Source organism: Borostomias antarcticus (genome assembly GCF_949987555.1).
Source record: "Borostomias antarcticus genome assembly, chromosome: 16".
Classification (NCBI taxonomy): Eukaryota; Metazoa; Chordata; class Actinopteri; order Stomiiformes; family Stomiidae; genus Borostomias; species Borostomias antarcticus.
Window position 1 is genome coordinate 20,537,677 of NC_140249.1, and position 11,580 is coordinate 20,549,256.

The window sequence follows — 11,580 nt, forward strand, 5'->3', positions numbered from 1 at the left end:
TCATTGAGATTTAAAGGAAAATTCAAGTCAAATGTAGCCTCTAAACACATGTAATATGTCTTGTTTACAATTAACTTAAACCAAACCAGAAAATGTAATTATGTTTAGTAATATGTTCAATAAACTGAATGTGGTGGTTACAGACGCTGTTTGAGAGACTTGATTGACCAGCATATATTATGCAAAACTGAGCTATTGGGAGGAAGCAAACTGATTCGGAATTCGGCAGAACAACAGCGGTAGCCATCATTATGTCTCGAGCGAACATTTGTCACAGAACATTTGTCAGACCCTTTATCTACTGTAGCTATATTTGCTATTGAAGAAAAACACCGACAATGCCAAAATACTGTGCAATTTTTGGAATCAAGGACTTACCTGCACTGGCGGGAGTGAGTTTCCATCGGTTGCCAGAACACCGCGAGTCCAAAGAACTCAGGTATGTGAAACATCTGTGCGTCGGTTGTCATCTTTTGTGTGAGTGTGTGCGATCGCATATTTTTCGTTTTGTTGAACTAACTTTATAGAGTAGGCTAGATCTAGCGGAGCTCGAGGGTTAGCATGGTGCACCCGCCTCGAGTCCCCGTCCTTCTAGACCTTTTTGTTGATGTTGTTGTAGTCCTCGGTATTTTGCTTCCGGGGATTTGCCAATGCGTTTGGCAGACTTCGTTAACATGCTTTGTTTACGATACGATACGATAATACTTTATTCACCCCGTCAGGGAAATTCAGTGTTGCAGCATGACACATAACAATAGACAAACACTAAAACCACAACAAGACAGTACAAAACAATAAAACATTAAAACAATAAAAAAAATTAAAAGGCAATAAAAGCATAACAGGGCAGTAAAAGCATCAAATAAGCTTACATGGAGCAACTATAGTCAAGAAAAACCACATTTTTCTTTATTGTTTTGTGGGTGTCTAGTTGTTGAGCCGGTTGTTGTTCTAGGGTGGAATTCTCCTTTAAGAGGGAGGATCGTGGTAGTACTTCTTGAAGAGATGAATTTTGAGCTTGCGGCAGGCAGATGGGCAGCGACTCTGCTGTCCTGACGTCAGTGGACAGATCGGTTCACCACTGCGAGGCGAGGACAGAGAAGAGCGCAACCGTGTCGATCGACCGCAGGGGCCTCGGAGTGACGGGGCAACCAGTCACCCTGAGGTAGCAGAGCGTAGCGGTCGGGAGGGGGTATAGGTTTTGACCATGGCCTGGAGGTAGGAGGGGGCTGTTCCTTTCATTGCCCTGTAGGCTAGTGCCAGAGTTTTAAACTGAGAAATTTTAAACGGGAACAGAGAAGGGAAGTTGTGTGGGAGAACTTGGGGTGGTTGAACACCAGGTGAGCAGCAGCTTTCTGGACAAGTTCCAGGGGTTTAATGGCTGACGCTGGGGCCTGGATGAGCACCTGCGTCATTTCATCAACGAGGAAAGGGCGAATCCTCCTGATGTTGTAGAGTAGGAATCTACAGGAGCGTGTGATGGATGTGATATGTGCGGAGAACGACAATTGGTCGTCCAGGGTCACACCCAGATTCCTCGCAGTCCAAGTCAGCGTCACCACTGTGTCGTCAATGGTGGCCAGGTCCCGGTACGAGAAGCCCTTCCCTGGGAGGAACAGCAGCTCAGTCTTGTCCAGATTGAGCTTGAGGTGATGTGATGCGTGTCTCCACTTGTGTGTCAGAAGTGGGCTACCACTAGCTAGCTAGGCACTAGCTACACATGAGTTCATGGTGTAGAGCAAAAGTGTCAGCCAATTGAGCCTGAACATACAGTAACATAAATTAAAAAATACTGGTATGAAAAAGAATGTTGGCATTCATGTTTATTCATGCATTTTTTCTCCTTTTCTCATGTACACACACACACACACACACACACACACACACACAGTTTCCTAAATAATCATTAACAGCATTTATATCCAGTCCCCAACTTAAGAGACCAATTAAGGCACAATATGACATCACCTTTTGACAGTCAATTAAAGGATTAACGTGTTTTGTTTACTAATAACTTTTGGTTTCTAAGAGGTACTATATGTAGTATTGGTCCCCAATGAATTTTAATTGCAAATGAACATGAAAACATCAACACCGTACTTATACGAACACTTCTGTGGTAACTGAGTCTAGTCTTGGACAGTGAGGGTAAAAGACAAACATGCTCTGCATATTCCCCTAATTGTAGTTTCCTTAGTTTGTTTTAAAAGACACACTTGTCCTCATTTTTGTTGTCATCCCCTCAAACTACCCTTAGCCGGCTGTGACCTACAGTAAGAGCAGAACCACAGAGCCATCCAAACATGGCCACCCATTCACCTCCATTCATTTGAAAAATCCCCTCCATTCATTGCCAATGGGGGGGATAGAAACGGTCATATCTTGATGTGGGAAGGTTACAGAGACACAGGGTTTGGACTGGCATAAAGGGTTTGGACTGGCATAAAGGGTTTGGACTGGCATGAAGGGCTTGGACTGTCATAAAGCCCTCGACCCAACGCATGCAGAAAAACCTGCATAGCATGTGTTAAGAATTGTGTGTAAAGAAGGCTCTGTCAGTGTTCAGTTATGAACACACTCCAGTCTGAAATATGAACAGCACCATCCGCTCACACACACACACACACACACACACACACACACACACACACACACACACACACACACACACGTACACACACTAAAAACAAATTTGACCCTAACCCTAACCCTAACCCATTTGAAGTCCACGTCGATGGAGATCGAACCACACTCCCTTCCTCTTTCCTCCACCATCACTGTTGCCCTGGGGCTGTAAGCACATTCAGCTGTTTCTCCTCAAATCATACTGCCCCTAACCCTCCATATCCCAACTTTACCAGAGAGGGCGCAGAACCCCCCCCCCCCCCAGCCCAACCTCTGCCTCTGACAGTCCGTTCTCAGAGCCCCCCTTACCATTAAAAGACCACCGCCGCATGTCTCCTCCATTTAGTGCTGTTCCCCTTGAACAGAGATGTTTTCGCCAAAACCAGCCCCCCCCCTCTCTCTCTTTCTCTCTCTCTCTCTCTCTCTCTCTCTCTCTCTCTCTCTCTCGCTCTCCTCCTCAGTCAGTCTAACGTCCCAGAGGAGTTGTGAGGAGATTGTTACCTGCCTCTCCTGTCAGCACCAGTGCAAAGAGAGCTGGAGAATTGTGTTTGTTCATGTGTCTGGCAGCCATAACGGTGCAGCGCATGCCTCTGGGCTTCAGCGACAGCGATAATGGCTTCTCAATAGACTGCTTCTGTTGAAGCTTATCTATTACAACTACTGTATACAGTTGGCACTGTTTGCTGTTCTAGGTTAATGGGACATAGACTTTAGACACAAGCTAACAGTTAACATTAATTAACCAATGGCACACTTCTGCCATTGTGAAATGCATAAGAAAGTACAGTTCAATGCGCAAAGTGCAACGCATTTACACGCCTTCTCTAAGGAGACACATTCATTATATGTTATAAAATAACCAACAATGAATAGGTTTGCAGGCTGGCGATAGAGAAAGACCTAACGATGCCAGCCTTCCTTCCACGTGTCACTGGTTGAAACCAGCCTGATGCAATACTACTCATAGGGGCGGCTGTAGCTCAGCTGGTAGAGCGGGTCGTTCAATGATCGAAGGGTCGGAGGTTCGAATCCCGGCTCCTTCTGTCCACATGTCGAAGTGTCCTTGGGCAAGACACTGAACCCCAAATTGCTCCCAATGAGCAGGCTAGCACATTGCATGGCAGCTGCTGCCATTGGTGTTTGAATGGGTGAATGAGAGGCCATTGTAAAGCACTTTGGATAAAAGCACCATATAAATGCAGTCCATTTACCATTTACCTATTGAGAAATGTATCAATATATGATACATTTCTTAGGTGCATTTTTTCAAGTGTACTGTAAAACCCATCAGAATGATAGCATGGTGCGATAGTTATAGGTTAATATCTACAGACATGCATTGATATAGTTGAAATAGATGTGCACATGAGCGTAGCATTTAGTAGGGACGCTAGGGACATGTCCCTACAGTACCAATATCCAGCGACTACTGAATTGTCCCTAGCAATAATTTGGTACACACCGGTGAACAGATCTCCTTCTCCACTAGTCCCGCCTCCCTAGCCCAATATCTCTTATATGATTGGCTTGCCGTTTCTTGCTAACGCGTGAGAGGCTGGCTGTAGTAGTTACATCTGATTGAATTTGATTGCGTGCCGACACTCTCAGCGACGCTCACCTTTGTGACCATCCTCTGGCTGTTTTGATGATTACTTTGAGCTCTATGGACCTTTTATAAAATATTTAGCCTCTTAGTTAATGCTACGCACGCTCACATTGACTGTCCCTACCAAAGCTCAAGTCAAAAAATTTGCAGAAAATTTTCAAGAATACTACATCTTGCCCATTGAATATAACTAGTGCATAGAGCCTGTGTGCCTGACACTATCTATCTATCTATCTATCTATCTATCTATCTATCTATCTATCTATCTATCTATCTATCTATCTATCTATCTATCTATCTATCTATCTATCTATCTATCTATCTATCTATCTATCTATCTATCTATCTATCTATCTATCTATCTATAACAGACTACGGAGCCCCCTCCAGGCCCCGAGCCCCCCAGTGAAGACCTTGTGTCTCTAGCCCCCCCAGGGGGCCGAGCTAAGGGGCCAAAATCCCTCCCCCCCCTCCCCCGCCATTAACAAACATTAACATGTTTGAGCGGCTCTGTGGCGCCCCCCTTGGGTCGGAGCTGGCAGGGACAGTTCGGTGCACGCAGCGCTCTCCCCGCACACCCCAGTCCAGACCCCACGTCTCTAATGCTCCCACATGGGGAGCTGGCTTTGCTCAAAGTGGGGAGCTGGCTTTGCTCAAAGTTTTGTTTTGGCTCTGTGCACACGCATGTCTTTGGTATTGTTGAGTTTGTCATGTCGAGAGACACCCATGCATCCTTAGCTGACATCCAGATAAATATTAAACTCCTGGGTTTGTGTTCATTGCCCAGACTGTGTGTAAAATGGGACTGTTGTGTTTCTGGGGTGGTGACCTGAATCCCTCCTAACCGCTGTCATAATCAGTAACTAACAGACAAGCAGACATCGACTACAAGACCTCAAAATGGATCTTCACTTGAAGTATCCTACTGTAATTAGGCCTACCTGTTCTGAAGTATCCTACTGTAAGTACCTCTGCTCTGAAGTATCGTACTGTAAGTACCTGTTCTGAAGTATCCTACTGTAAGTAGGCCTACCTGTTCTGAAGTATCGTACTGTAAGTACCTCTGCTCTGAAGTATCGTACTGTAAGTACCTGTTCTGAAGTATCCTACTGTAAGTAGGCCTACCTGTTCTGAAGTATCGTACTGTAAGTACCACTGCTCTGAAGTATCCTACTGTAAGTACACCTGTTCTTAAGTGTCCTACTGTAAGTACCTCTCTTCTGAAGTATGCTACTGTAGGCCTAAATATATGGTACGGTCTACGCTAAGTACCTCTCTTCTGTGTACTGTTATTTTATCATTTTCTGATCCCTCTCTCACCCGCAGCCTAAAATGTCATCTCTACAGACCAAAACTTTTCCATTCTCTATTCTACATCTTTTAGGCTACTTTCCTCATAAAATGTACGTTTCATTTCCACGCCTGTCCTTAGCTAAACATCTGTTTTCTTTCTCCCTCAAGTGGGCACTTGTGCATTTAATGCCATGTAGGCTAGTCCAGAGCTGCAGCTGCAGTCGCCTGGTCTTTGAGAGTGAGCATCAATATACCAGCGAGAAGGCTGCCTATCAAGTTCTGCTCCGCTGCCTTCCGATGGAACATGGCAACTACATTAGCCTACTATCTCTCCTACAGCAACAACAAGCGATGAAAATGGTAGGGAATTCTTTTCCCCCTTTTGACAGCAGAAATTACAGAAGCACTTTCCGGAATGCTCTATTAGGACAGTAAAGGGAAGCTTATGGATAGGTTAGTGCCTTTACTGAGTGAGTGAGTGAGTGAGTGAGTGAGTGAGTGAGTGAGTGAGTGAGTGAGTGAGTGAGTGAGTGAGTGAGTGAGTGAGTGAGTGAGTGAGTGAGTGAGTGAGTGAGTGTATGTGTGTGTGTGTGTGTGTGTGTGTGTGTGTGTAGGTGTATGTGTACAGGTAGGGGTGTGTTTGTGTGCAGCCATTATAACCATTCCATGGTAGGTAGGAGTGATGTGGCCTCCCCATCTAATAACAGCACAGAGAGCAAGAGCATACAATGTTGCATGATCAGTGTAATGTCCAGTAGATAACAAGGGGCGGCTGTAGCTCAGTTGGTAGAGAGGGTCGTTCAGTGATCGAAGGGTCAGTGGTTCGAATCCCAGCTCCGACTGTCCACATGTCGAAGTGTCCTTGAGCAAGACACCTAACCCCAAATTGCTCCCAATGAGCAGGTTAGCACCTTGCATGGCAGCTACCGTGAATGAGAGGCCATTGTAAAGCGCTTTGAGTGCCGCTAAGGTGGAAAAGCGCTATATAAGTGCAGTCCATTTACCATTTACAAGTGCACAGTGAACATGTTGTCCCCCACCAATGATGCATCACCCCTATTTATAGCAATAATTAGAACGTCTACGATGATGCAGCAATCAACATTACATCTTGTGACATCAATATGAGCAGGTTAAGTCAAGTCAGCCAAATTGAAAGATAGGCATAGCCTATACGCTTGTGGCCATAATAGCAGGGTTGTGGTTGGCTCTGCAGCACCCTAAAATGTATTTACCCCACAATAAATAAATTAAATAACATTTACGGCGGCTCCCAAAGCAACGAGTGGTAACGTTAACGTTAGAAGAATAAACACAGCTATAAGTGCAGTTATTGCAGAAATAGACTTAATCACAACACTTATACAAGAACAAGACGAGTATAGGGCATTTGGCCTTGTTATATTATGCAGCAAAGTGTCATCTGGTGCTTATTTTTGATATTGTGAGATAGGGCATTTATCGAGATCAAGAGACATTCTTCTCTAAACTAGATAAGCCCACTCGACTCATTCAACAACTGTACGACGACACGCATGCATGTGCAGAGGTCTGCGCTCTCCGAGTGCCCTTCTAGTTTATCAATGTTGTTAGTTAAGCACTCATAACGTCATTCCTACCAGGCCCAATTCTGCCCAGTTAAGTCGAGATACCTCCCCCTCGTTCAGAATGATGTTCCCGCGGCATGCTTGCGCCGTATTCCTACAGTAGGTCGGTAAACATAAGCTACAGTACTGTATATACTGTTAATCGAGCCAACATTCAGTCAGTCATCACTGCATATTCTATACTATCACTTTCTGGTCTGCGCTATACAAATAAAGTCTGATTTGATTTGATTTGATTATTTTCACTTTCTGCTCCTTGGCAAACTTCAGGAGCCTCTGAGCACATGCCAAAAACTTCAAATGTAGAAATAAGCGCTACATTGCTGATTGCTGTAACCGCGTTGACACGGGTGGGTGTGGGCGGCCGGCCACCCAATCAGTTTGGTCTTTTTTTTTTGTATTTTTAGTCTTATTCACCAGCTTCCAAATATATTAATATTTTAGGTATCATTTGCAAGTTTAATGACTTATGCCAAACAAAACTTCAAAAACTTCAAATGTAGAAATAAGCGCTACATTGCTGATTGCTGTAACCGCGTTGACACGGGTGGGTGTGGGCGGCCGGCCACCCAATCAGTTTGGTCTTTTTTTTTTGTCTTTTTAGTCTTATTCACCAGCTTCCAAATATATTAATATTTTAGGTATCATTTGCAAGTTTAATGACTTATCCCAAAGAGTAACTATCTAGAATGGGTGCTCAGAGAGCACAGACCTCCGCCCATGAATGCATTTCGTTGGTGTAACCGAGTTGAAGTGGTTAAGCTCACTCTTCAGTATAAATATCGCCCACTTGTACCATCGAAGAGTAAGCTTTTCAGTGGCGTAACTGGTACATTATATTACAGTCATTTAGCTGACACTTTTATCCAAAGCGACTTACAATAATTGCATTACATTACAATAATTGCATTTAATGTAGGAAAAGCCAATGTACTTGTTACGTCCGGCACTGTAGTGGCAGTGCTGTGTTCTAGCGTTCCACTCTTAAGGCAGAGCCGTGTTCTAGTATTGCATGTTACGTTTGTGCTGCTGCTGACGTCACGTTGTGCGTCCATTTGTTTTGGGAATGTCAGATTCATTAAATGGAGTAAGCTCAAACTATAGCTCATGCCGCAGTTTCTATTATTTTACATAACAGTACTATTGCTTGCCAGAACTCACAAGTGCATCTTTTTTCTAAAACAAGTGACTAAGAGCATAATCTAGTGCTGAAGGCAAATTGCAAGAATAGCAAACAAAAAATATAATAGGTGCTTAAGAGGGAGGATCGTGGTAGTACTTTTTGAAGAGGTGAGTTTTGAGCCTGCGGCGAAAGATGAGCAGCGACTCTGTCCTGATGTCAGTGAGCAGTTCATCCCACCAATGTTTGGGCCAGGACTGAGAAGAGTCATGACCATGTCGGCAGGACATGACAAGGGCCTGGATCAGTGAGGAAAGGGCCAATCCTCCTGATGTTGTAGAGCAGGAATATGCAAGAGCGTGTAATGGATGTGATATGTGCGGAGAACGACAGTTGGTCGTCCAGGGTCGCATCCAGATTCCTCGCAGTCCGAGTCGGCGTCACCACTGTGTCTTCAATGGTGATGGCCAGGTCCCGGTGCAGAAAGCAATTCCCCGGGAGGAACAGCAGCTCAGCCTTGTCCAGACAGACAGACAGACAGACAGACAGACAGACAGACAGACAGACAGATAGATAGATAGATAGATAGATAGATAGATAGATAGATAGATAGATAGATAGATAGATAGATAGATAGATAGATAGATAGATAGATAGATAGATAGATAGATAGATAGATAGATAGATAGATACTGTAGTTTAATGATCCCTAGGGGGGGTGTAAAGGCATCACTGTACCGTGAGCAAATGTTTTCAGTAATATTATTAGTATTTCAGTATTATTATTTCAGTAATATTTACCAGTACTGCTTGAACTGGTAAAGTAACTAGAACCAAGGTAGGTGATCTAACAGTACACAGTCTTACACATACCACAGGACACTTATTTTATTAGATTTTATCAAATGAAAATGGCAGGCTGGAACCAGCCTGTGTGAATACATAATTAACATAACTGCTCGCAGACTTTCTTTTCATTTGAAGATGAAATATTTTGAGTGCTCTTTCAAACCAAGGTCAGATGCCTGGCTATACATTTTTAATTTACACTGCCTACACATCTACAGTCAGTATTCCATATAAATCCACCATAGGCTCAATTGCATCTGTACTGAAAACATATCACAGTATAGGCTATAACATACACTTGAATGTATCATCCATGCACAGATTGACATTTCAATTTCATGTTTTCATGTCTATACGTCCGATTTTGGACAGACATCAAGCCAGCTGCAGCTCATGACGCTTACCATTTTCCCTTTACTTCAAACCATAGCAGCCAGGCCTCAACTCTCCAGTACTCTCCATAAAAGCTAATGGTGGGGGCCTCTACCCACATGATGACGTTGGTTCGGTTGGCCGCTGGTTCTTTGTCGGATGATTTCAACTCTACCCAACGCCATGGTTGATAAACACAGCCTTGACCGAGTGGCTACTCTGCCTTGTTCAGTCCCACTATAAGCACAACTGTGACATTGAGAGAAAACATGGTGCCGGCTAAAAACCCTTAGTTTTATGAGCATGTGGATGTTCTGTACCAAAGAACTCATACACAACTCTTAAAAGACTGGAGACTGTTCAATGGTGAATGCCACCAGTTGTGGTGAGGGATACAGCAGCCTGAGCCTCTGCCTGCCAGAGTGCATATCAGCTTCCACGGAAGCTTTCCAGGCCAACCGACAGCTTCAGTAGAGGCAAAGCTTTCTGTGGGTGACCTCACGCTCTGAGGTTTGGACGGTTCGGCATCATAGAAGATGTCACAGGATAGTGCAGCACCATGCATTTGCTGCTGTAACCTTGTGCACAGTTTTAATGGTGATTTCAAATCAGCCTCCAATTGAAAACACACTTTAACTAAGGGTCAACTCCTCTATTTTCATAAATTAAGGGATGGGATCGTAACGGAACAATAGAGACATTTCCAAAAACTGACACGTATTTCATTGTGTAGGCCTGTTGTTGGAGTGGTAACTGCACTGCTTCCACCAAGTCACCAGTCACCCTCTTCACATAATGAACTGACAGCTGGTGTCATGTCAGGTCCAGGAGATGTGCGCCAACACAAGAGTTAGCGTATTAAATGGACTAACAGGCAGCATTATCAGTGACAGAAACACCGGGGTCCACCTCCAGTCATTATCATACCCCCTTGAAACAAAAATGACATTTGTCTGACAATAAAATTGGATATCAACCTGTCTGAAAGCTGTCTCCCGTTTGTCTAGACCAAATGTTGGCGGCGATGGCAAACAGTTTGACACACTTAGGCTACCCTGAATGCGAGTAAAGGCGAGCCATCCATTGGCTCTGCGGTAATGGCCTCTCATTGTTGGCTGTGGAGGAAGTGCTGCTATTCATACCGGTGTGTGATTGAAAAGAAAATTGAATCCCTTTTGATGTGATAAATGTGTCTTACTGCATTTGCACACAAAATGTCAGTAGAAATTATAGAGGGAAGGCAGGACTCTCAGAGGGAAAATGCAAAGGAATGACATATTGAATTCGATTGGTGCTGAAATATAAAAATACTGTACTGGCGGCTGAAATGAGTCCCAAGCCATGTTATTTTTTCACAGGAACATCACAAATGAAAGGCTTTGAGAGCCCCAATTGTAAGACTATATAAAAAGGTCAAATGCCCGTGTATCTTTTGCTGTATAACTGCTTGATAATGGACAATGTTTGCCCAAAAAAGAACTTTCCTCCTGAACAAGTTCTGTCTGAGACAGGGTGAAAGGAAGGCAAGACGACTTGTCATATAGTCTGTGGTACTTTATGCACTGCGAAGGTAAAGTACATTTTTGAAGATCCTCCATCATAACTATCCATGTAATTATCCTTTCAAAACATTGATCAAAACCATCTTTGTTAGCCTCTTCTCTATTCAAAGGCAGTATTCAGCCGCTGTAACCCTGACACCTTCGAACTTGTCTGAGCAAGATTTGTCTGTAGGCAACTTATCATTCTCAGTCTTTCTCTGCCTACTGTACCTACAGTTTTCCTTTCCTTTTGATAAGGATACTGTATGTACCCAAGACTACGCACATATATAGCTAATTTTTTTTTTTTTTGCTGCAGTTTTACACTAAAGCTTGATGGATTTTCTTTAATGTAATATTTGTAATATTTAATGGAGAACTGAGAATATGAGAATATTTAATGGAAACATAACACATTATGACAGTGCATAGTGATACCGACAGTACATGTTTGTGGTTAAAGTCATGATCCTGATTACTGTCTCAATGGTTTACTAATGGCAGATAAGGAGCTTTTGGTGTGAATTTTCTGTTGTGGAGATAAATAGAGAATGCTTGAGAACATGA